General features: G+C 49.4%; 1 long non-coding RNA gene across 2 annotated transcripts; it reads right to left on the bottom strand.

The window, feature by feature from the left end:
• Positions 1–3,408: 3,408 nt before the first annotated feature.
• LOC109744521 (uncharacterized) lies at positions 3,409–8,666 on the bottom strand. Of its 2 annotated transcripts, none has more exons than XR_012188503.1 (4): positions 7,702–8,666; positions 6,501–6,599; positions 4,791–4,874; positions 3,409–4,176 (listed from the first exon to the last, which is right to left on the bottom strand). It is a non-coding gene; the product is annotated as an uncharacterized lncRNA (long non-coding RNA). The 2 variants fall into 2 exon arrangements; XR_002228316.4 differs by lacking the exon at positions 7,702–8,666 and adding an exon at positions 6,783–7,472.
• Positions 8,667–20,989: the final 12,323 nt, after the last annotated feature.

The raw sequence follows: 20,989 nt of genomic DNA, 5'->3' as shown, positions 1-20,989 counted from the left end.
CACCAATTAAATTGATGACAAGCAATGGATTTGGCATACTACTTATTCTCGTAGAAAGGATTAAGATAGATCTTGCGCAAACTTGGGAAGGTCTTCAACGAACCACCGGTAGGATTGGAAAGAACGAATGAATCTATATGATAACGAAGGAAGAGAACTCTTGAACGAACCACCGTAAGAATTGAAAATGAACGAAGAAAAGATAAAGAAACACCGGGAAGAATTAGAAAATGAACGAAGATACTTGAGAGAATTTAGGTACAAGTGAACGAAGAGATCACGAGCTGATTAGAGAATACTTGAACGGTGCACCGGAATAATATGAAGATGAACGAAGAAACATCAATTTAGAATAATTGGAGAACGAGGCTGAAAACTTAGAACGAAGAAATCTTCTGAAATGATGGCCTTTGGATGACCAAGAAACGAAAAACAACTCATGAAATGCTCCGGATGGGTAAGAAAAGAATTGCGCGATGGGAAACAATTTGAGAGGATGGCAACAAGTTAGAACCATGAATCTTCAAGAGAACGTTCCAAGATTTAGGAGAAATCTCTATCTTGATCTTGAAATGTTGAGAATGATGATGAGAAACACCACCATGAATTGTTGAGGCACTCCGGAACCATGAAGAATAGAAAGGTTGAATCAACAATGAAAAGAATTTTAAAGCGATCTTGGAGAAGGAATATGACTGATAATAATTCATTTTTACGTCAAACTTTGCAATGAATTTGAGAATAACTCCGGAAAGAATTAGAAGAGTCAGGTAAGATCCTGGAAAAAGACCTGTGGGTTAGGGCCCACTCAAAAGAAACACCGTTGAAATGATTTAAAAGAGATTGCGCTAGTTGAATTAAATGAGTTGAATGAGATAACAACCTCGAAATAGCTTGAACGGATTAGGAATGAAAACATGAATCTCCTGAGGCATCTTCAGCACTCCGGAACAATTGAATAACACGCGAAGAATGATTAAGAGTTGCACCGGCATGAGAAAACATTTGAAACGAGGAAAGGGTATGATCGACAAAGCTTGAATTGAATCCACCGGAGAAGAAAAGAATGAAGAATGATAAACTTGAAGCTTCGTTAGTATCTTCATGGGAAATGACTGGATAAGAACATTGAAAGAAAAGAATGAAGAGACTTCTCACAAATAAAAGGATACATGGTTGAGAAATCTGAATCCTTGAAGGAAAAGGGTGGGAGGGCGGGAAAAATAAAGGCAACTTGGGACGGATGAAACAAACAGCGTTGAGAAAACTTAGAATTGATCTCGCGAATGTTGAAATGATCGGATCCACTTGAAGAGAAGCACGCCGGTTGGAAAAGAATTAACATGACGACCTCGATGATCAAGAAGGATTAGTATTCACATAGCAATATGAGAACACCGTTTAGGAAATGTATGGATTAAACATTTGACTTCGAAGCAACTCGAATACCACAACAAAACAAAGGATTTGGCTTGCAAAATAAGTCGGAACAAACATATGATAGAGATTTCGTCCGAAGTTTTCGTGGTGGGGCCCACACGGGCTCGATCGTACAACACCATCATGTACAAGGCAGTGCACATGACATACGAAGCGTCCCCGAGTCGGCATAGCCAAGGACTCTTTAAGACACTACGAGACCATTGTAAAACCAACCGTGGAAAGGCGGACTGCTAGACGTCGAACCCCAATCTCATATCTGAAGGAAATATGCCCTAGAGGCAATAATAAAGTATTATATATTTCCTTATATCATGATAAATGTTTATTATTCATGCTAGAATTGTATTAACCGGAACCATAATACATGTGTGAATACATAGACAAACAGAGTGTCACTAGTATGCCTCTACTTGACTAGCTCGATAATCAAAGATGGTTATGTTTCCTAGCCATAGACATGAGTTGTCATTTGATTAATGGGATCACCTCATTAGGAGAATGACGTGATTGACATGACCCATTACGTTAGCTTAGCACCCGATCGTTTAGTATGTTGCTATTGCTTTCTTCATGACTTATACATGTTCCTATGACTATGAGATTATGCAACTCCCGTTTACCGGAGGAACACTTTGTGTGCTACCAAACGTCACAACGTAAATGGGTGATTATAAAGGTGCTCTACAGGTGTCTCCAAAGGTACTTGTTGGATTTGTCACTCCGATTGTCGGAGAGGTATCTCTGGGCCCACTCGGTAATGCACATCACTATAAGCCTTGCAAGCATTGTGACTAATGAGTTAGTTGCGGGATGATGTATTACGGAACGAGTAAAGAGACTTGCCGGTAACGAGATTGAACTAGGTATCGAGATACCGACGATCAAATCTCGGGCAAGTAACATACCGATGACAAAGGGAACAACGTATGTTGTTATGCGGTCTGACTGATAAAGATCTTCGTAGAATATGTGGGAGCCAATATGGGCATCCAGGTCCCGCTATTGGTTATTGACCGGAGAGGTGTCTCGGTCATGTCTACATAGTTCTTGAACCCAAAGGGTCCGCACGCTTAAAGTTACGATGATAGTTTTATTATGAGTTTATGTATGTTGATGTACCGAAGGAGTTCGGAGTCCCGGATGAGATCGGGGACATGACGAGGAGTCTCGAAATGGTCGAGACGTAAAGATCGATATATTGGACAACTATATTCGGACTTTGGAAAGGTTCCGAGTGATTCGGGTATTTTTCGGAGTACCGGAGAGTTACGGAAATACGTATTGGGCCTTATTGGGCCATACGGGAAAGAAGGAAAAGGGCCTCAAGGGTGGCCGCACCCCTCCCCTTGGTCTGGTCCGAATTGGACTAGGGAAGGGGGGCGCCCCCTTCCTTCCTTCTCTTTTTCCCTTCCTCTTTTCCTATTCCATATGGGAGGTGGAATCCTACTAGGACTAGGGAGTCCTAGTAGGACTCCACACTTGGTGCGCCCCCTCCTAGGGCACCCCATGGACACACTTGATATACGATATTTTAGCCGTGTGCGGTGGCCCCCTCCACTAGATTACACCTCGATAATACCGTCGCGGAGCTTAGGCGAAGCCCTGCGTCGGTGGAACATCATCATCGTCACCACGCCGTCGTGCTGACGAAACTCTCCCTCAACACTCGGCTGGATCGGAGTTCGAGGGATGTGATCGAGCTAAACGTGTGTAGAACTTCGGAGGTGTCGTGCGTTCGGTACTTGATCGGCCGGATCGTGAAGACGTACGACTACATCAACCGCATTGTGATAACGCTTCCGCTGTCAGTCTACGAGGGTACGTGGACAACACTCTCCCCTCTCGTTGCTATGCATCACCATGATCTTGCGTGTGCGTAGAATTTTTTTTGAAATTACTATGTAACCCAACAATATCATGCATCTGTCGGAAAGATATCCTAGGAGCTACTTGAATTCCCACTTATAAACTCCCAAAACTTTCTGGTTATGCAATCAGGTGTTGGGGATACAGGGGACACAAAATATATCACCCAAACTAACAATACCTAGATCCAGCTGTATCCATCCTTCAACACATAACCAAGAAAACCTTCGGAAATCATTTACCTCAACCTTCAAAAAGCATCCGTTATACAAGTTATGGCAATACTCCCGAACTCCCGCCCCAGTACTGGGTGGCATCGAGGTGATCTCACCAACAACTGCATAAAAGAGATTTTCGATGTCGGCGAAACTCAGGTATTCCAGAACTGCAACGATAAAATTATGACGACAACACCTCGGAGCTCAACTCCCCGGGACACTGCCACAACCCCTAAATGTCAGGAGGCACCAAGAACATTGTTCTCGTCACAAAACCATCGGAACGATTCCAAGATACACGCTGACCTGCCCGCAGACTTCGTCGCCGTCGGCCACGAGATCGCCGAGGAGGACGAAGACGAGGGGTACGTGACGGCCGCGTCCGGGGGGTGGAGTTCCAGGGGCTCGTTGAGGAGGAGGATGGCCGGCGACGCCGGTCCGCCCAGCCCCAGCAGCAGCGGCTACGCCAGCGAGCGGGGGAACAGCGTCACCTCCAGCACCAGCGCCACCTGCGGCATCGAGGATCCCGACCCCGCCCCGCCCCTTGCCCCCGGCGCCGAGGACTGGCGCGCAGCAAGAAGCACGCTAACGAGGTCCTGCTCCTCTGCCCTGCTCCTTGTGCTGCCGCCAGAGCCCAGAGCTCGTGTTCCTTAGGAAGAATAAGATGGTAAAATTTAGTTAAAATTTCAGGTTTCAGGGTTCAGTTAATTTGCTAGTACTCCAAACTCTGAATTTACTATGGCTGTTTTTCCAAGTGCTGATGAACCTGCAAGATAATTGCTGAAGATAATTTGTAAACTTTTCTTTCCATGTATTCGTGGAGATGTTTGTAAACTGTCAAAATTCATTCATGGAGAATTTGTAAACTTGTCTTGCTGAATTTATCTTGCTTGTACACCGTGTATGTACAAGCAAAATTCATTTATGGAGAATTTGTGGAGATGCCTTCATTTATGGAGAATTTGTAAAATTCAGTTATGGAGATGTTTGTAAACTTGTCTTGCTGAAGATAATTGCTAGTACTCCAAACTCTGAATTTGTAAACTGTCAAAATTCATTTATGGAGATGTTTTCAGTACTATACTGCTCCATGATACAGTGATACATAGTGTACGTACACAGTTTTCTCAGACCTTTAATCCATAGTCATTTTCTCCTTTATACAGTGATACACAGTTTTTCAGTTGAAGTTCAGTTAAAAATTCATAAACTTGTTGCAACGGAGAGCAGGGGATAGCTTTCTTAGAAATTAAGAGGAATTACCTAGCCAATGTGAGGAGTGGCAGCAGCCAGTAGAGGTGGTTGGCTGGTTGCAGACTGTGAGAGGCCGTCAGGTACTGCAGTAAACTGAAAATGTTGAAGGTACATCAAGATTAACACTTCATGATCATGGGAGCAGTAGTACTGGGAGTAGTAGATTATCTTCCCAGGAGGATTATCATACTGAGGAATAGTGTACAATTATGCTGATCAAAATTGATAGTGGATTGGCCATAATTTACAAGGAGCAAGTGATGTAGAGCAAAATTGAAAAGGGGCCAAACTGATCCTAAATAAGGAAATACTCTTGCATAATTAACGGTCAACAACACTTGCATAATTTCGTTTGCATAATTACAGTGAAGTTTAAATGAAGTAGTCATGTTAAATGCAGTCACTGTCAGTGTTCAACCTTGATTTTTTGCTGTCAATTGATTCTCGTTGTCTGGACCAAATTTGAGATGTTGTCAATTGAGTATGGATTAAATCAAACTGAATTAAACTGGACAAGAAGCAAATTGCACAAGAAACAAAGTTGGAAATAAATGGAGTAGAAATGGTTCAGTAAAATACAATTTAATGATTCAGTAAAATTCAGTCAACTTTTATGCTGCCATACTGATCAGTCAGCTAGTCCAGATTTTGGAAATGGTACAATGCTCAATGTTTTTAAAATCATAGTCCTAATTCACTTGAGCATGCAAGAGTAATTTTCTTAATATCATTGCTCTTGATTGAATGTTTTCAAGACAGAATTCAGAGTAGTTCAAACAAGATCCACTCTTGATTTAATGTTTCAGAATCCAGTTCACTGAGAAACATGATTAACAGGAACATGATGTAGTTTCAGAATTCAGATCCATTTTGCACTCTTGATAGCAGTGATTTTCCCCGCAAAAAAAAAAAAAGATAGCAGTGATTTTGGTAGGTGTACTCCAGAAACTAACAACAAATGAGATGGAGTAGCAAGGACAAGTAGAAAGCCTTTAATTCACATAGTCCTAAAATTTCTACACAGATCGGACAAGCAATATTCCTAAAATTTCTGCAATTACAGTATATTTGATCAATGCAAATTAAGCACTCATGAAACAAGTCTATTTGGTTAATGCAACTATCTGGTGCTAGTGCCTTTTGTCTTTGTGGTTGGGCACAGTTTGGCACAATCTAGTCATCTGACCAAAACAAATGGTGGGCAGATGTCTTGAGATGTTGTAGTGTAGTCTGAATTTCTTGAGATGCTGCAGATGGTAAATGCTCTTTTAGTTACTCCTGTATTTGAGGATCCAAACAGCTTTGCCTACGGTTTACACCAGGTAAAATGGTCAAAAAATTCAGTTTGCCGTTCCATGTAAATATTCAGAGTAATTCACAATCTTGTCTAACATGATATTTTCTGAATATTCAGAGTAATTAAGTTTGCTGTTCCATGTAAATATTCAGAGTAATTCACAATCTTGTCTAACATGATATTTTCTGAATATTCAGAGTAATTCAGTTTGCTGTTCGGTTTGCACTGGCATATGCACCTTGTTCGAAGACAAGATTTGCAAATTCGGTGAACATTCAAAGTCAAGACTGAACATTCAGTGTTAAGTGTTAACACAACACTGGCATATGCACCTTGTTCGAAGACATGGTTAGTTTTTAGGAAAGACAAGATTTACTAATTCGGTGAACATTCAGTCTGAACATTTCTGAATCTACACACACCTTGTTCGAAATCGATTTGTAGGGCATCCTATTGGCTTTCTCCCTTCATCAACTTTGGGCTGGCCTTCTTCCTGGTGCACACGGTTCGAGCTGGCCCTACTGAATACAGCAATGCAAAGAGCATCAAGCAATAATAGAGAGCATAGAATGGAAACCTATGACATGGTAAGTAAGTCGATGAGTAAAATGAACTTCAGTCCATGAAAGTGCAGAGTTTAAGCTCTATTCCGCAAATGAAAGCAGCAGTACGAGGCTCTAGGCTGGCTTAAGTAAACATTCGACCTCCCTTGACGAACTCAGGGGCGGGCTCGGTGGTCTCGACGGGGGTGGGCAGGAGCGCGAGCCTCCGGCGCGCTGCAGCGTCGCACACCTCCTCGAGCACCGTGACCAGCCGGCCCGCGGTTTAGGCGAGCGCGGCGCCTCCCGAGATGACGGCGTTGGCGTCGACGAGGTCCACGGCCAGGCCACTTGAGTTGGCGCGGCTGGACACGATCCAGCTCACCGCCTGCGCGCGGACGATTCCTTGGCCACCGTCTCCCGCCGCGCCGTCGCGGCCGCGCCCCACGCCACGGGGGCCGGGGCGGGGGTGGGAAGGCCGCGTCGCCGGCCGCCAGGCCGAGGGCTGGCCACGCTTCTTCCGTCAACGCTAGGTGGGAGGTGGTGGGCTCGAGCAAGAGACACGGCGAGAGGAAGAAGAAGCAATTTTTGGGGTCAAAGAGGGGAGATTCGGGAGGCAGGCAAGTGAGGCAGGGGAGCTGCGCGAGGCAAAAGGGAGCGGCGGAGGAGGCAGCTGCGGCGGCGGCGGAGGACGCGCGGGAGACAGGGGAGCAGCGCGGCGCAGAGGAGCTCCGGCGTCCGTGCGCCTGTGTCGGAGCGGCGAGCATCGTCTGGAGAAGACGAGGAGCGCAGGTTGTGTCGGGAGTTTGGGGAGGTTTTTTTTTTTGTAAAATCGCCATGGGGACAACTTTTCCCGGACGAGGGAGTATTATGAAAGTAGATGAAATCCTAATCATTTTACATATATAAAACATTTTAATATGATGCACGGTTCATGAGTTATTATATGCATAAAGACTAAGGTTTTTCTGTAAAACTGCATTCTCTGGATAAATAGCTAAAATCGCATGGACAGGAAAAAAACGCAGTCGGGCCGAAACTGAAGGAACTGGGCTGAACAGGATTTGGACGGGGCGCAGCTCACCTTGTGGGCCTTGGCCCAGGTCGGTGAAGCAGCAGGCCAGCGGGAAACTGGACTTGGCACGGCGCTGGGCCTCGCGGGCAGATCGAAGCGAGGCAGGGCGTGGTCAACGCGCAGGCGACGCGCGGTTGAGCAGAGGAGGCTTCGCGCGGCCGACGTAACTGGCCACGTGGTCAACGCGCCAGGCAGAGGAGGCGCATGGGGCAGCAGCGACGGGGTAGAGCGCTCGAACTCGAGCTCCCGAATGAAGACGAACGCGGCGGCGGACGCATGCGAGATCCGACGACGCGGATCCTGTCCAGGACAGGCGCGGGAGGCGAGATCCGACGCGAGGAAGTGGATTCAGCCGGGGACGACAGCTTGGCGAAGTAAAGGGAGGTCCGGGACGAGCGGGACGCGGCCGCCGGCAGCGGGGACGGGGCCCTGCCGATGGGATCCGGCCGGGAACGGGCAAGGGCGACGAAGGCCGGCCGGGTCTGGTGGTGGAGATGAGGCCCCGACGGCAGCGCGATGCAGCAGCGGAGTTCGGACGGCCATGGCAGGACTCCTGCTCTGTTGGACCATGAAAGGGAAAACGAGGTCAGGAGGGGGAGAGAGAGCGGAGGTGCGGCAAGAAGGGAAGGGGGGCGACGTAGCTTAGCTGCTGGTTGTGGTGGTAGACGGCGGGGACGGCACGAGGTGGGCGAACGCAGGGAGCTCCTCTCCCTGGCTCGCGACGAGGGGAACGAGGCAGGGCTCGGGCAGGAGAAGGAGGGTTGAGGAGGCGCTGGGCAGGGGAGATCGAGCAGAGGAGGCATGGCCTCGGGCTCGAGGGAGATGACTGCGAGGAGCTGCGGGAAGGACGGATGGGGAACGAGAGGAGTGGTGGCCGCTGCGATCGGATTGGGTGAAATGGATCGGGAGGGATCCCGAGGTGGAAGAGGACTGGCGGCGGCGGGTGAGGGGATTTGGTGGATGGGACAAGCCCCTAGGATCTAGGGTTAGACTAATATTTATATCAGATGAATTTAGGTTAGGGGATATCATGTACCTACGATCGTAATCGGACGGCTGAGAAAATAGGTTAGGGAGTCCAATTAAGAAAACGGAGATGTTTTACAGATGTTGAGGGATGATACGGACCCATCGGTCATGACTGCCCGGGTCGGGTTTGGAGAAGTTTCGAACGCGCATGCGAGTGGTTTGCGGGATGTGCAGAGACGTTAGGAAGCCAGGCAAGAGGGAAACAAAATCTGGTTGGTCTTGGAACGGTCAACGAAGGCAACGGGAACGCGGCAACTATGAGCAACTACAAGTTTTATGAAAACATACGGATGCAATGCGATGATGAATGCAACAAACAAATAAAACACACGGCGGCAACGAAAACAAGGAAGGCGTCTGAAGTGTCGGTCTCGGCGCGTTACAGTACCCCACTATCTATCTTAGGGTTCTGGGTGGGGTGCTGCTCGCCGGCGGTGGGGGGCGCGGTGGTGGGGCGGTGGCGTGGAGATCGCCGGAGAAAAAGCTTGGCGCGCGGGGGGGAGGGGCTAGAGGGCTGGCCAGGGCGGCGGCGGACCGACGGTGGGGAGTTGTTTCGGGGCGGCAAGGCGGGGGCGGACCGGCGGTGGGGAGTTGTTTCGGGGCGGCGAGGCGGCGGCGGACCGGCGGTGGGGAGTTGTTTCGGGGCGGCGAGGCGGCGGCGGACCGGCGGTGGGTAGTTGTTTCGGGGCGGCGAGGGGGCGCGGGGTTCGACCGGTGGTGGCTGGCGGCTCAGGGGGTGCAGGTTGAAGATGAACTGCAGGCCCTCCCTAAACTATCCCATGTGAAGTGCCTCTCTGCTACCATTGCGTTCAGTTTCGACAGTAACATTCAGATTTCACAGTAAATTTCAGTTTCGATAGTTAAGTTCAGAGTCAACTGTTTTTACCTCATCTGTTGTAGTCACGTAGTTTTTCGTGATGTAAATTTTAGATCTATCACTTTTTGGTAATGCATTTTACATCATCTATTGGAGATGCTATTAGAATCCCACTTGAAATTAACGATGTCTGTCTTGTGCTGCTTCAGCCTTGACGTCTTACGGCTCACCGGAGCTGCTCCAAGGACGGAACGGTCCATCACAACAGAGCAGTGCCCTGGACGCCGTCTACAGATTCCTCAGATCTTCCTCCACACCTCCGACAGCTACCTCTGCCTCAACTTCTTTAGCGACCAACCCAATGATGATGAGGTCGACACGGCTACGGCAAAGAGGTTGTACACTTGTCGCATCACTTATTACTCTAAATTCATGTCGATCCATTAGGGCTATTGTGGTTCAACGAAAAAACATAGTAATAGGAAATTTTCCTATGGCACTCTACTATTCAATTATTCATGCATTTTGTTGAAAGGAATGGAGTAGAACATCCACCTGGACCTACTTTTCAAAATCCTATGCATGAAAACAAGACCAAGTGCATTAGTGGCAGAATAACATTCTAACTGTACACGCTTTCATATGGTTTCACTTTATTTTGGCCATGTTTCTTTGCATTCCTCTGCTCCTCCTTTTCCTGTGAACCAAACACCCAAGTTGACAGAAATCCTGTGTTCACAAATGCTCTGTTTCCCATGTGCATTCCTATCATATTCCGGTGTTTTTTCTGCTATCCCTGCGTTTTTAGAATCACGCAAGCCAAATGAGCCCTTACAGAATTACTTCAGTTACAGGTAGGTGTCGAAGAAAACTTTGTGTTGTTTGTCCTGCTCCTGCCGCGACGTCGTCCACCTCACCTGAGCTGCTCCATCGACAGAAGCATCCACCAAACCAGACATCACGACTCCTGACCGTCCTTCGCCGCCTCAAATCTCCTTCCCTGCCGCTGGCACCCACCACAACGACATCACCATCATCGACTCAACAGATGAACCTGAGGAGTACACGGGTCCACAAGAGAGGTCGCACTCTTTTGTTTCTGCTTATGTTATGCATTGCTTAATATTACCTGCTACTTTATTGTCCTGTTCACTCCTTAGACTCCAAGTCAGGTCCAAACTGATGTTCAAACTTGAGTTCTAAATTAGTTGTGGGTCACATATCGAGGCAGCAATGAATAGTATCTCTGTCTAATATCTGGTTCACCTAGGGTATGCCTATGTTGTTCATCTTGGGTGGGAAACAAATAGTAAAGCAATCATCATCTGTTTTTTATTAAATTAAAGCAACCATCAGCCTGCTATCATTATTTTTGGATCCATCCACTGGTTGTTACCATTACTCTAGATTTCTGCATGCTCTCCTTACATAATCTCATTATATTTTTGTAACGCCCATGATGCGGCTATATCTCCCACGTGTCGAGGCACGACTTAGAGGCATAACCGCATAGTGGTTTTGTCGCAAGAAGGGTCATCTTCACACAATCCCATGTAATGAACAAGAATGGGATAAAGAGTTGGCTTACAATCGCCACTTCACACAATACATAAATATAATCCATACATCATCCAAAATACAAACATATAGACCGACTACGGTCAAGATCCAAATGAAAATAAGACAACCCCAAATGCTAGATCCCCGATCGTCCCAACTGGGCTCCACTACTGATCATCAGGAAAAGACACATAGTAACGACCACGTTCCTCGTCGAACTCCCACTTGAGATCGACCCCATCATCTGCACTGGCATCGTCGGCACCTGCAACTGTTTTGGTAGAATCTGTGAGTCACGGGGACTCAGCAATCTCACACCCGCGAGATCAAGACTATTTAAGCTTATAGGAAAGGATGGTGTAATGAGGTGGAGCTGCAGCGGCAATAAGCATATATGGTGGCTAACATACGCAAAGAGAGCGAGAAGAGAAGCAACGGAACGGTCGTCATCTAGCAATGACCAAGAAGTGATCCTGAACTCCTACTTATGTCATACATAACTCAGACCGTGTTCACTTCCCGGACTCCACCGAGAAGAGACCATCACGGCTACACACGCAGTTGATGTATTTTAATTGGGTCAAGTGACAAGTTCTCTACAACCGGACATTAACAAATTCCCATCTGCCTCATAACCGCGGGCACGGCTTTCGAAAGATAATACCCTGCAGGGTGTCCCAACTTAGCCCATCATAAGCTCTCACGGTCAACGAAAGATAAACCTTCTCCCGGAAAAACCCGATCAGTCTCGGAATCCCGGTTTACAAGACATTTCGACAATGGTAAAACAAGACCAGCAAAGCCGCCCGAATGTGCCGACAAATCCCGATAGGAGCTGCACATATCTTGTTCTCAGGGCACAACGGATGAGCCAGACGTCGGGTTGTGTTGAGGATATAAACCTTAGAGTCACCCGCCAGAAGGGGCCGGGTTACTCATAAGGGTCATCACTTGAAGCCCGGCGCCAAGCTTGAAGACGGTGGGCCAAAGATGGGCTTAAGACCCGGAGATGGCTTAAGGCCCGTAGTGATAAACCGCCGTATGGCGAGACTTGTAGTATAAGGCAAGAATAGTTGAGAGTCCGAGCCGGACACTTTTATGAGCCGGCCGGGACTCTGAGAGCCGCTGGGCGTCAACCTCTCTATATAAAGGGACGACCCGGCAGCGGCTTAGGGACAAGAAAGATCTCATCGAGAGCCAGGCATAGCAGTTAAGCTCCCTGGTCATCGAAACCCTAATCAATACCACCTCAACTGGACGTAGGCTTTTACCTTCACCATAAGGGGCCGAACCAGTATAAACCCTCGTGTTCCTTGTCCTGTTAACCCCTTCAAGCTTCCTAGCGGCGATGGCTCCACGACTAAGTCCTAGCTTGAGGACATCTGCCGTGACAATTCCACGACACTTGGCTCCCACCGTGGGGCCAGCGCACGGTGGATTTGAGTTCTTGAAGGGCAGCTTCGAAGGGCTCAAGGGATACGCTGTGGGCCGGATGACCAAGAGTCGTCGCGGCAAGCTCTACATCGATGATGCAGGCTGGGGCCCCGACGCCGGCTCAATTGAGTACGGATACCGGGTCTCCTTTGGCGGAATTCATGTTTTCATTGGCAAGATTGGTGAGCCGGGCCCTGAGCCGGATCTCTGCACCGATCTCATCGAGACGGCTCAGCGCGCATGAGCCGCCCGGGCCCTGCCTGCTTTGAAGCATGCTTTCGTGGGATGTGTCCATGGAGGGCTCTCTGGTGGGTCTGGATCTGGTGATGAGACGGCCGCCGGCTCTAACGGCGAATCATCCACAGATGAGTCGAACTCGTTGTATCAGCTTCAAGATGGCAGGCTAATGGGTTGTTCCGATGGTGACAGTATTCCGAACCTGTTTGAGCCGCCGAGCCGGGTTGGAATCTTCATGGCCGGTGCGCAGCCTGTTCAGAACCCTGCTGCTGGGGCGGGAAACCCGGTGCCCTCGCCGGCTCAGGTGCTGATGGATCTCACGGACAAGATGACGGTCCTGTTGACCGCCGCGGTTGACCCGGCGGATCAAGCTCGGCATGACGCGGAGGTGGCGCAGTTAAAGTTAGATCTCGTGAAAGCCAAAGAGGATCTGGCAGCGGAAGGGATCAGGATGGCTGCGGAGAGGGCGACTCTCGACGCCCAAACTCAGTTGATTCAGGCGCAGTCCTTCCGGCTCACGATGGATCAGAACGCGTCCAATGAGGTCATGAGAAGGAGGCATCAAAAAGCCCAATCTCGACTCCCTCCGGTTTACGATCCTCGAAACCTCTTCAACACGCCAGGTGCAGGGTCTAGTAACCCGCCAGGGATCATAGTGCCCGGGTCTGGGACCCCTGTTCAGCCACAAGTGATGGGGCCTCCCCGGGTGAACCCTGCCCCGCCTCAGTATGTGCCAATACCACCGGGTCATTATGCTAACCCGCTGGAGAACATGGTCGCCGCAGCAGCACGGCTGGCGGCCCTCCCAATTGACGGCGACTCTCCGACGGCTATTGAAACCCGCCGGGTCAGGGAACTCCTTCAGACAGCACTGGCGCAGCAAGAGGCGTACTCTTACAGCCGGGACAGGATCCACTCGACCCCTCGTCCAGGCCGGAGCCCGAGTTATAGCAGACACATGGTCTCAGCGACCGGCTCAAGTAATGTCCGACGCCATGACCCGCCCCCTGGCCATGGCCCGGTTCATAACGGAGCCTTTCAAGCAGCAGACCAAGACAGAGCGCGGCAAGAGGCGGAGCAGGTGCCTCAGTTGACGGCTTACCAGACTCCCCCGGCTTATCCGACGACTTCCGTCGACGTGGGTATCCCTACCAGTACTGGAGGTGTCCCTTGTTTAGTGCCAGCTCTCTGCAATGAGCGTCTACCCAAGGACTTCAAAGGCCCTAGGAAGGTGCCTAATTACACGGCTGACTTACAACCCGCAGCCTGGATCGAGAGTTACGAGATGGCCATGGAACTGCTGGAAGTCAGTGAAGCGGCAATGGCCAAGTACTTCAGCATGATGTTAGATGGGACTGCCCGCACTTGGTTGAAAGGGCTACCACCGAATTCCATCGGGTCTTGGGCTGAGCTGAAAACCCGGTTCATCCAAAATTTCAAGGATACCTGTAGGCAGTCTATGTCAATTGTGGATTTGACTAACTGTAAGCAGCAGGAGGGTGAGTCTACGACACATTGGGTTCGCCGGGTTAAGGAGATAATACATTCATCTGATAAGATGGATGCCAGCTCTGCAGTCTTAATGTTGGAACAGAATTGTCGCTTCGTGCCCCTGAAGATGAAACTCGGGCGGCTTAAGCGCGAATGCAATGATATGGGCACATTGATGGCGGCTCTCGTCAAGTACGCCGATTCTGATAGTACCAAGGACCCCGCTTCAGATGATGAAAGGACAGGGAAGGGAAAGAAGAACGGCAATGGCAAGGGTCCTTAGCATAACCCGGGGAACCAAGGAGGTGGCAAGCGCAAGGCCGACGGCAGCCTAGAGTTCGTAGCCAATGCCAGCTCACAGGGTACTAACCAGCGACGCAAGGGGAGGCCCCCTCCCCGAGCCGGCGGGCCAGGCCCGACGTTGGAGCAACTGTTGAATGAGCCTTGTCCAAGGCATGGATCTAGAGAGAAGCCAGCTACTCATCTATGGAAGGATTGTGCAATCATGAAGGCCTTTAAGAATTCCAACGCCTTTAACGGCAACAATGGCCCGGGCGGTGGCTCAGGCGCCGGCGGTTTTCATGGCGCGGGGGGCGGCTCAAATTCTAATCCTCAGAACGGTCAAGGGGGCTTTAATCAGCAGTCTGGCCAGGGTCATCAACAACAGCAGGGGGGTTATCAGACCAATCCAAAGCAGCTTACGGTGGACAGTATCATGTGTTTACCACCAGTCTGTGTAAGCGAGATCAGAAGCTTCATAAGAGGGTTGTGAATGCTGTTGAGCCGGCGGTTCCACGCTACTTGCGGTGGTCTGAGCAGCCTATAGTGTGGAGTAGGGAGGATCACCCTCCCCGGGTGGATAATCCGGGTCACTTGGCCTTGGTGGTGGCTCCTCAGGTGGGAGGATATAAGTTCACTAAGGTGCTCATGGATGGAGGCAGCAGCATCAACATCCTCTATTATGAGACGTTCCGTCGTATGGGGTTGATTGATAAGAACCTCAGCCAGTCAAACACTATTTTCCATGGTGTGGTACCTGGTCAGTCGGCTTATCCAGTCGGCAAGATCGAGTTGGAAGTGGCCTTTGGAGATGAGCACAACTACAGGGTGGAAAAATTGACCTTTGAGGTGGTCAAGATAAGAAGTCCGTACCATGCCATATTTGGGCGGCCGGCTTACGCCAAGTTCATGGCACGGCCGTGTTACGTGTATTTACAGCTCAAGATGCCGGGTCATAATGGGACCATTACGGTTCACGGCAGCCGGAAGGTGGCCCTGGAGTGTGAGGAAGGCGATGCAGCTTATGCAGAATCTGTTTGCGCAACAGAGGAGTTGAAGTTTTACAAAGACAACGTTGACCCAACAGATATGACCTCTCTGAAAAAGCCGACTACGGAGCATGAGCCGGCAATGAAATTTAAGTCGGCTGATGAGACTAAACTTGTTGATTTCGTTCCAGGAGATTCATCTCAGCAGTTTAGCATCAGTGCCAATCTGGATCCAAAATAGGAAAGCGCGCTCATCGAGTTCATCCGTGAGAATAGGGACATTTTTGCATGGAAGCTGTCTGACATGCCAGGTGTACCTAGAGAACTCGCTGAGCACACTCTCAATGTTGATCCGAAATTTAAGCCGGTCAGGCAATTCCTTCGGCGGTTTAATGAAGAGAGGCGGAAAGCTATTGGTGAAGAGGTGGCCCGGCTCTTGGCGGCCGGGTTTATTGTTGAAGTCTTTCACCCAGAGTGGTTAGCTAACCCGGTGCTCGTACTCAAGAAGAACGGCACCTGGCGGATGTGTGTGGACTACACGCACTTGAACAAGGCGTGTCCGGCTGATCCTTTCGCCCTTCCCCGTATTGATCAAATCATTGATGATACGGCGGGTTGTGAGCGCCTAAGTTTCTTGGATGCCTATTCTGGATATCATCAGATTAAAATGGCAGTTAAGGACCAGGAGAAGACGACGTTCATCACTCCCTTTGGAGCCTTCTGCTATGTGTCTATGCCCTTTGGACTCAAGAGTGCACATGCGACTTATCAGTGCTGCGTGCAGAACTGTCTTCATAACCAGACTGGGCGCAATGTTCATGCTTATGTGGATGATATTGTGGTTAAATCCAGGAAGGAGGAAACCTTGATAGATGATCTGAGGGAAACCTTTGATAATCTCCGGGTCTACAAGATGATGCTTAACCCGGCCAAATGTGTTTTTGGTGTTCCTGCAGGCAAGCTCTTGGGTTTCTTGGTTTCTAACAGAGGCATTGAAGCTAACCCGGAGAAGATCAAGGCCATCACCTCCCTGGCTAAGCCGGCGTGTATAAATGACGTCCAGCGCCTGGCGGGTCGTATCGCTGCTTTAAGCCGTTTTATAAGCCGTTTGGGGGAGAAGGCCATGCCATTATATCAGTTGATGAAGAAAACTGATGACTTTGTCTGGAATGATGCAGCTAATACTGCTTTTGAGGATTTGAAGAGACAGCTGGCCGAGCCCCCAGTCCTTGCTGCTCCGGTTGACAAGGAGCCTTTATTGCTATATGTGGCTGCTAACACCCGAGCCGTCAGTGTGGCCGTGGTGGTGGAGCGCAAGGAAGAGGGTAAGGAGCATCCGGTTCAGAGGCCGGTTTATTATGTCAGCGAAGTACTCATTCAGTCCAAGCAGCGGTATCCGCATTGGCAGAAGCTTGTTTATGGTGTGTTCATGGCAAGCCGGAAGCTTAAGCATTATTTCCAGGGTCACCCCATCACTGTGGTCAGTTCTGCCCCCCTTGGAGATATCATTCAGAACAGGGAGGCCACAGGAAGAGTGGCTAAGTGGGCTATAGAGCTCGGACCTCATGGTCTGAAGTATGTGCCACGCACTGCTGTTAAATCTCAGGCTTTGGTGGATTTCATCAATGATTGGACAGAGCTACAAGTGCCCGAACAAAAGCCGGATAGCACATATTGGACTATTCACTTCGATGGGTCCAGGCAGTTGGAGGGCTCGGGGGCTGGAGTCGTATTGGCTTCCCCTAATGGTGACAAGTTCCATTATGTGCTACAATTGATGTTTCCTTGTACCAACAATGCAGCTGAGTACGAGGCCTTGCTCCACGGTCTTCGGATGGCTAAGGAGATGAGCTTGAGCCGGGTAAGGTGCTTCGGCGACTCAGACTTGGTGGCTCAACAAGTATCAGGAAAGTGGGACTCCAAGGACCCTCTCATGGCGGCTTATCGCCACGAAGTTGATGCCATTGCTGGGCACTTTCAGGGTTACCAAGTAGAGCACGTCGATCGCAGGAAGAACGAGGCGGCTGATGCTTTAAGCCGGCTGGGCTCTCAGCGAAAACCGGTGCCGCCTAATGTTTTCCTGGACGTCCAGCATAACCCTTCTGTTAAGTTGCCTACAGAGGAAAACTTGGCTGTCCCTGACCCGGAGGCACGACTGGTGGCGGCTCTCCACATCATACCGGACTGGACAATGCCCTATCTGGCTTACATGACCCGAGGAGATTTGCCTGAGGATGAAACTTTGGCCAGACAAATAACCTAGCGGTCTAAGTCAATGATTGTTATCAATGGTGAGTTGCATCGCCGTAGTGTTACGGGAGCGTTCCAGCGTTGTGTCTCCCCTGAGGAAGGTCAAGAGATCCTGCGTGAGATTCATGAAGGGGATTGTGGCCATCACGCCGGCTCAAAGTCTCTTGTGGCCAAGGCTTTTTGTCATGGTTTTTATTGGCTGACGGCTCATGCTGATGCGGAGGACTTGGTCAGTAAATGTGATGGTTGCCAAAGGTTCTTGCGACGGGCTCATGTGCCGGCTCAGGAGCTGAGGATGATCCCAATTACTTGGCCCTTTGCGGTCTGGGGGCTTGATATGGTTGGGCCTTTTAAAAGGTCCAAGGATAAGAAGACCCACCTCTTGGTGGCAGTTGACAAATTTACCAAGTGGGTTGAAGCGGAGCCAGTTAGCAAGTGTGATGCAGCCACGACAGTTCAGTTTATGAAAAAGGTGATCTTTCGCTTTGGCTTTCCACACGGCATTATAACTGATAATGGTACCAATCTATCCAAAGGTGCCATGGAGGAGTTTTGTCAACGAGAGCATATTAGACTTGATGTTTCATCAGTGGCTCACCCTCAATCCAATGGTCAAGCTGAGAGGGCTAACCAGGAGATTCTGAAAGGCATCAAACCCCGGCTTTTGGTCCCTTTACAACGGACGCCGGGTTGTTGGGTGGAGGAGTTACCCTCCGTGTTATGGAGCATCAACACTACTCCTAACAGGTCTACAGGTTTCACGCCTTTCTTCATTGTTTATGGAGCGGAAGCAGTCCTCCCCAGTGACATCCGTCATGACTCGCCTCGAGTGGCGGCTTATGTTGAGGTGGATAATGAACAGGCGCGCCAAGATGCTCTTGACTTGTTGGACGAACAGCGTGATGTGGCAGCAGCTCGCTCAGCGATTTACCAAGAGGACATGCGCCGTTATCATAGTCGCCGGGTTAAATCCCGGGTCTTCCAGGAAGGCGATCTGGTGCTCCGGCTCATCCAAGATCAAATAGATGCGCACAAGCTATCCCCGCCTTGGGAAGGGCCCTTTGTGGTCAGCAAGAATTTGCACAACGGGTCATATTACCTCATTGACATTCGGGAGCACAAAGATTCACGTAAGTCGGAGGAAGAGACCCGTCGGCCGTGGAACATAGCTCAGCTTCGGCCTTATTACACTTGAGCCACCGGCTCTCATAATGTACATATTTCTCTAAGCCATGTATATATTATGATAAGCAATAAAGCAGGACCTCTGTCCTTTTTTCTCCTCCAAAGATGAATGTGTTGCTTTCATTACAAGATCATGTGATAACTTGAAGGAGGATCCGGCTTATGAGCGTATTCGAATCTAGCCATACACAATATAGTCATTTGGGGGCTTCCTGTTCAAACATAGGTCGTATTCGAACCAAAGAGAACATAGCTGTCGATACCCATTTGATTGGCAAAGTGCCGAGCTCATTGGGGAGTTTTCTTTGATCATATTTGAATCATAGTTTAACCCCTTTGGGAACCGACGTGGATCGTACTCGAATCAACGTCGTTAAACAATTCTTAAGGTCATTTGGGGGCTTCCTGTTCAAACATGGGTCGTATTCGAACCAAAGAGAACATAGCTGTCGGTACCCTCTTGATTGGCATCACCACACCCACTGGGGGCTATATGATCGCATTCGAATCCTAGCATAACCCCTTTGGGACGGGTCTCTGGTCGTATTCGAACCGGAAGCCCCTAAGTTCTTCTGATTTATAGCGAGTTCTCCTGATTATTTCAAGTGTGCACGGCGGGTCTCACTTTGCCGGCTTAACTTTGATTTACAGTACTAGTCGAATACAATTGACGTTATTAAGACTGGTAAACCGGAATTGAGGTACCAACCTTATTACCCGGGTTATATAAGCCGGAAGTGTGCTTGTAGGCCGGTAAGTGTGTTATTACGGGTACATCAAGGACATAATTGAGGACCAGTCTTTTTTGATTCATATTCCGGGTTATATGTCTAAAACTATGATTCTCAGTGCGGTAAGCCGCCTAGAGACTTGTGATTTGTCTTTCTATGCAGGATAGTTAAAGGCAACTATTTGAGCTTAAGGAAATGAATGATCAATTATGACCCGGAGAAGTATAAAGGAGATAACTTCAATGGAATTCAGCATTCAACGCGTGCACGATGGCACGGCAAAGTTAAAGTGTTGGTCCTATTCTATTACAAGACTCATCGAGTCCAAAAGGGTGAAGCATTGTTTAATAAGCCGTCTGCAGAGTTACGATGCTTGCTGGGTTGAAGTTTCCGGCTCATCCCTCTCCGCTCCTCCGGCTGTTCCCAAGACCTGGAAAGTTGATGACTTCCAGTCAATGCCGCTCAGAGCTTCAAATTGAGCTTCCTCGTCAATTAACCCGGCCGGGTCAATCTCCGGGGCGAAGGTGTGCTTACGAGTCGGCGGAACTAAGCTGATAGCTTCATAACGCGGAGTGGGGATCCTCTGATTTTCTGCATTGTAACCCGGCTGGTACTTGGTCAGATCCGTGTCATTTCCAATGAGGGTGGCCACCGGGCGCACGATCTTCATGCAGGCTGCAAAGTCCCTTTGGTCGAAGGGTGTGCCGTCTTCCTTCAAACTGGGTTAGCCGAGGGCAATGTCCGCTGGGTGTAATTCTGGAAGGAACGCCTTGGCCCGGCTCAGGGCGGCTACGGCTCCGGCTCTTGCAGAGGCCCGCCGCAGCTCTTGGACACGTTGAGGAAGAACGGCAAGCCGGCGAAGAACCTCCGCTAGGTGAGTCGGCACCTCATTGGATAGGGCCACCACGGCCAAGGCGCGCTGTGACCCGGTGTAGAGTTGCTCCACCAGGGTGTACACGGCCTTCAACTTGGTCACCACACTTTGGTTGAGGTTGGCGCTTCTGGGACCTGTGTAACAGAGTAAGATAAGCCGCCGACAATGATGGGTTATGAGACGTAAAAATTATAAACTGGACGAAAGCCGGTGGAATGACTTACCAAAGATTGCGGCAACCATCTGGGACACTTGGCGCTTTAAGCCGGAGAGTTCGGCGGTCTTCTCTGTCAGAGCCTTCTCCGCCTGTTCGGCCCGGTTCACCAGAGTAGCCTTCTCTTCGGCCCAAGCTTTCCGTTCAGCGTCAAAGCCCGTCTTCAGCTTTTCTTGCGCAGCAATACTGGACACAAATTTGGCATTG

The sequence above is a fragment of the Aegilops tauschii genome, chromosome 7, assembly GCF_002575655.3.
Source record: "Aegilops tauschii subsp. strangulata cultivar AL8/78 chromosome 7, Aet v6.0, whole genome shotgun sequence".
In the NCBI taxonomy this organism is placed as follows: Eukaryota; Viridiplantae; Streptophyta; class Magnoliopsida; order Poales; family Poaceae; genus Aegilops; species Aegilops tauschii.
This window is presented reverse-complemented; position numbering and strand designations above follow the sequence as displayed.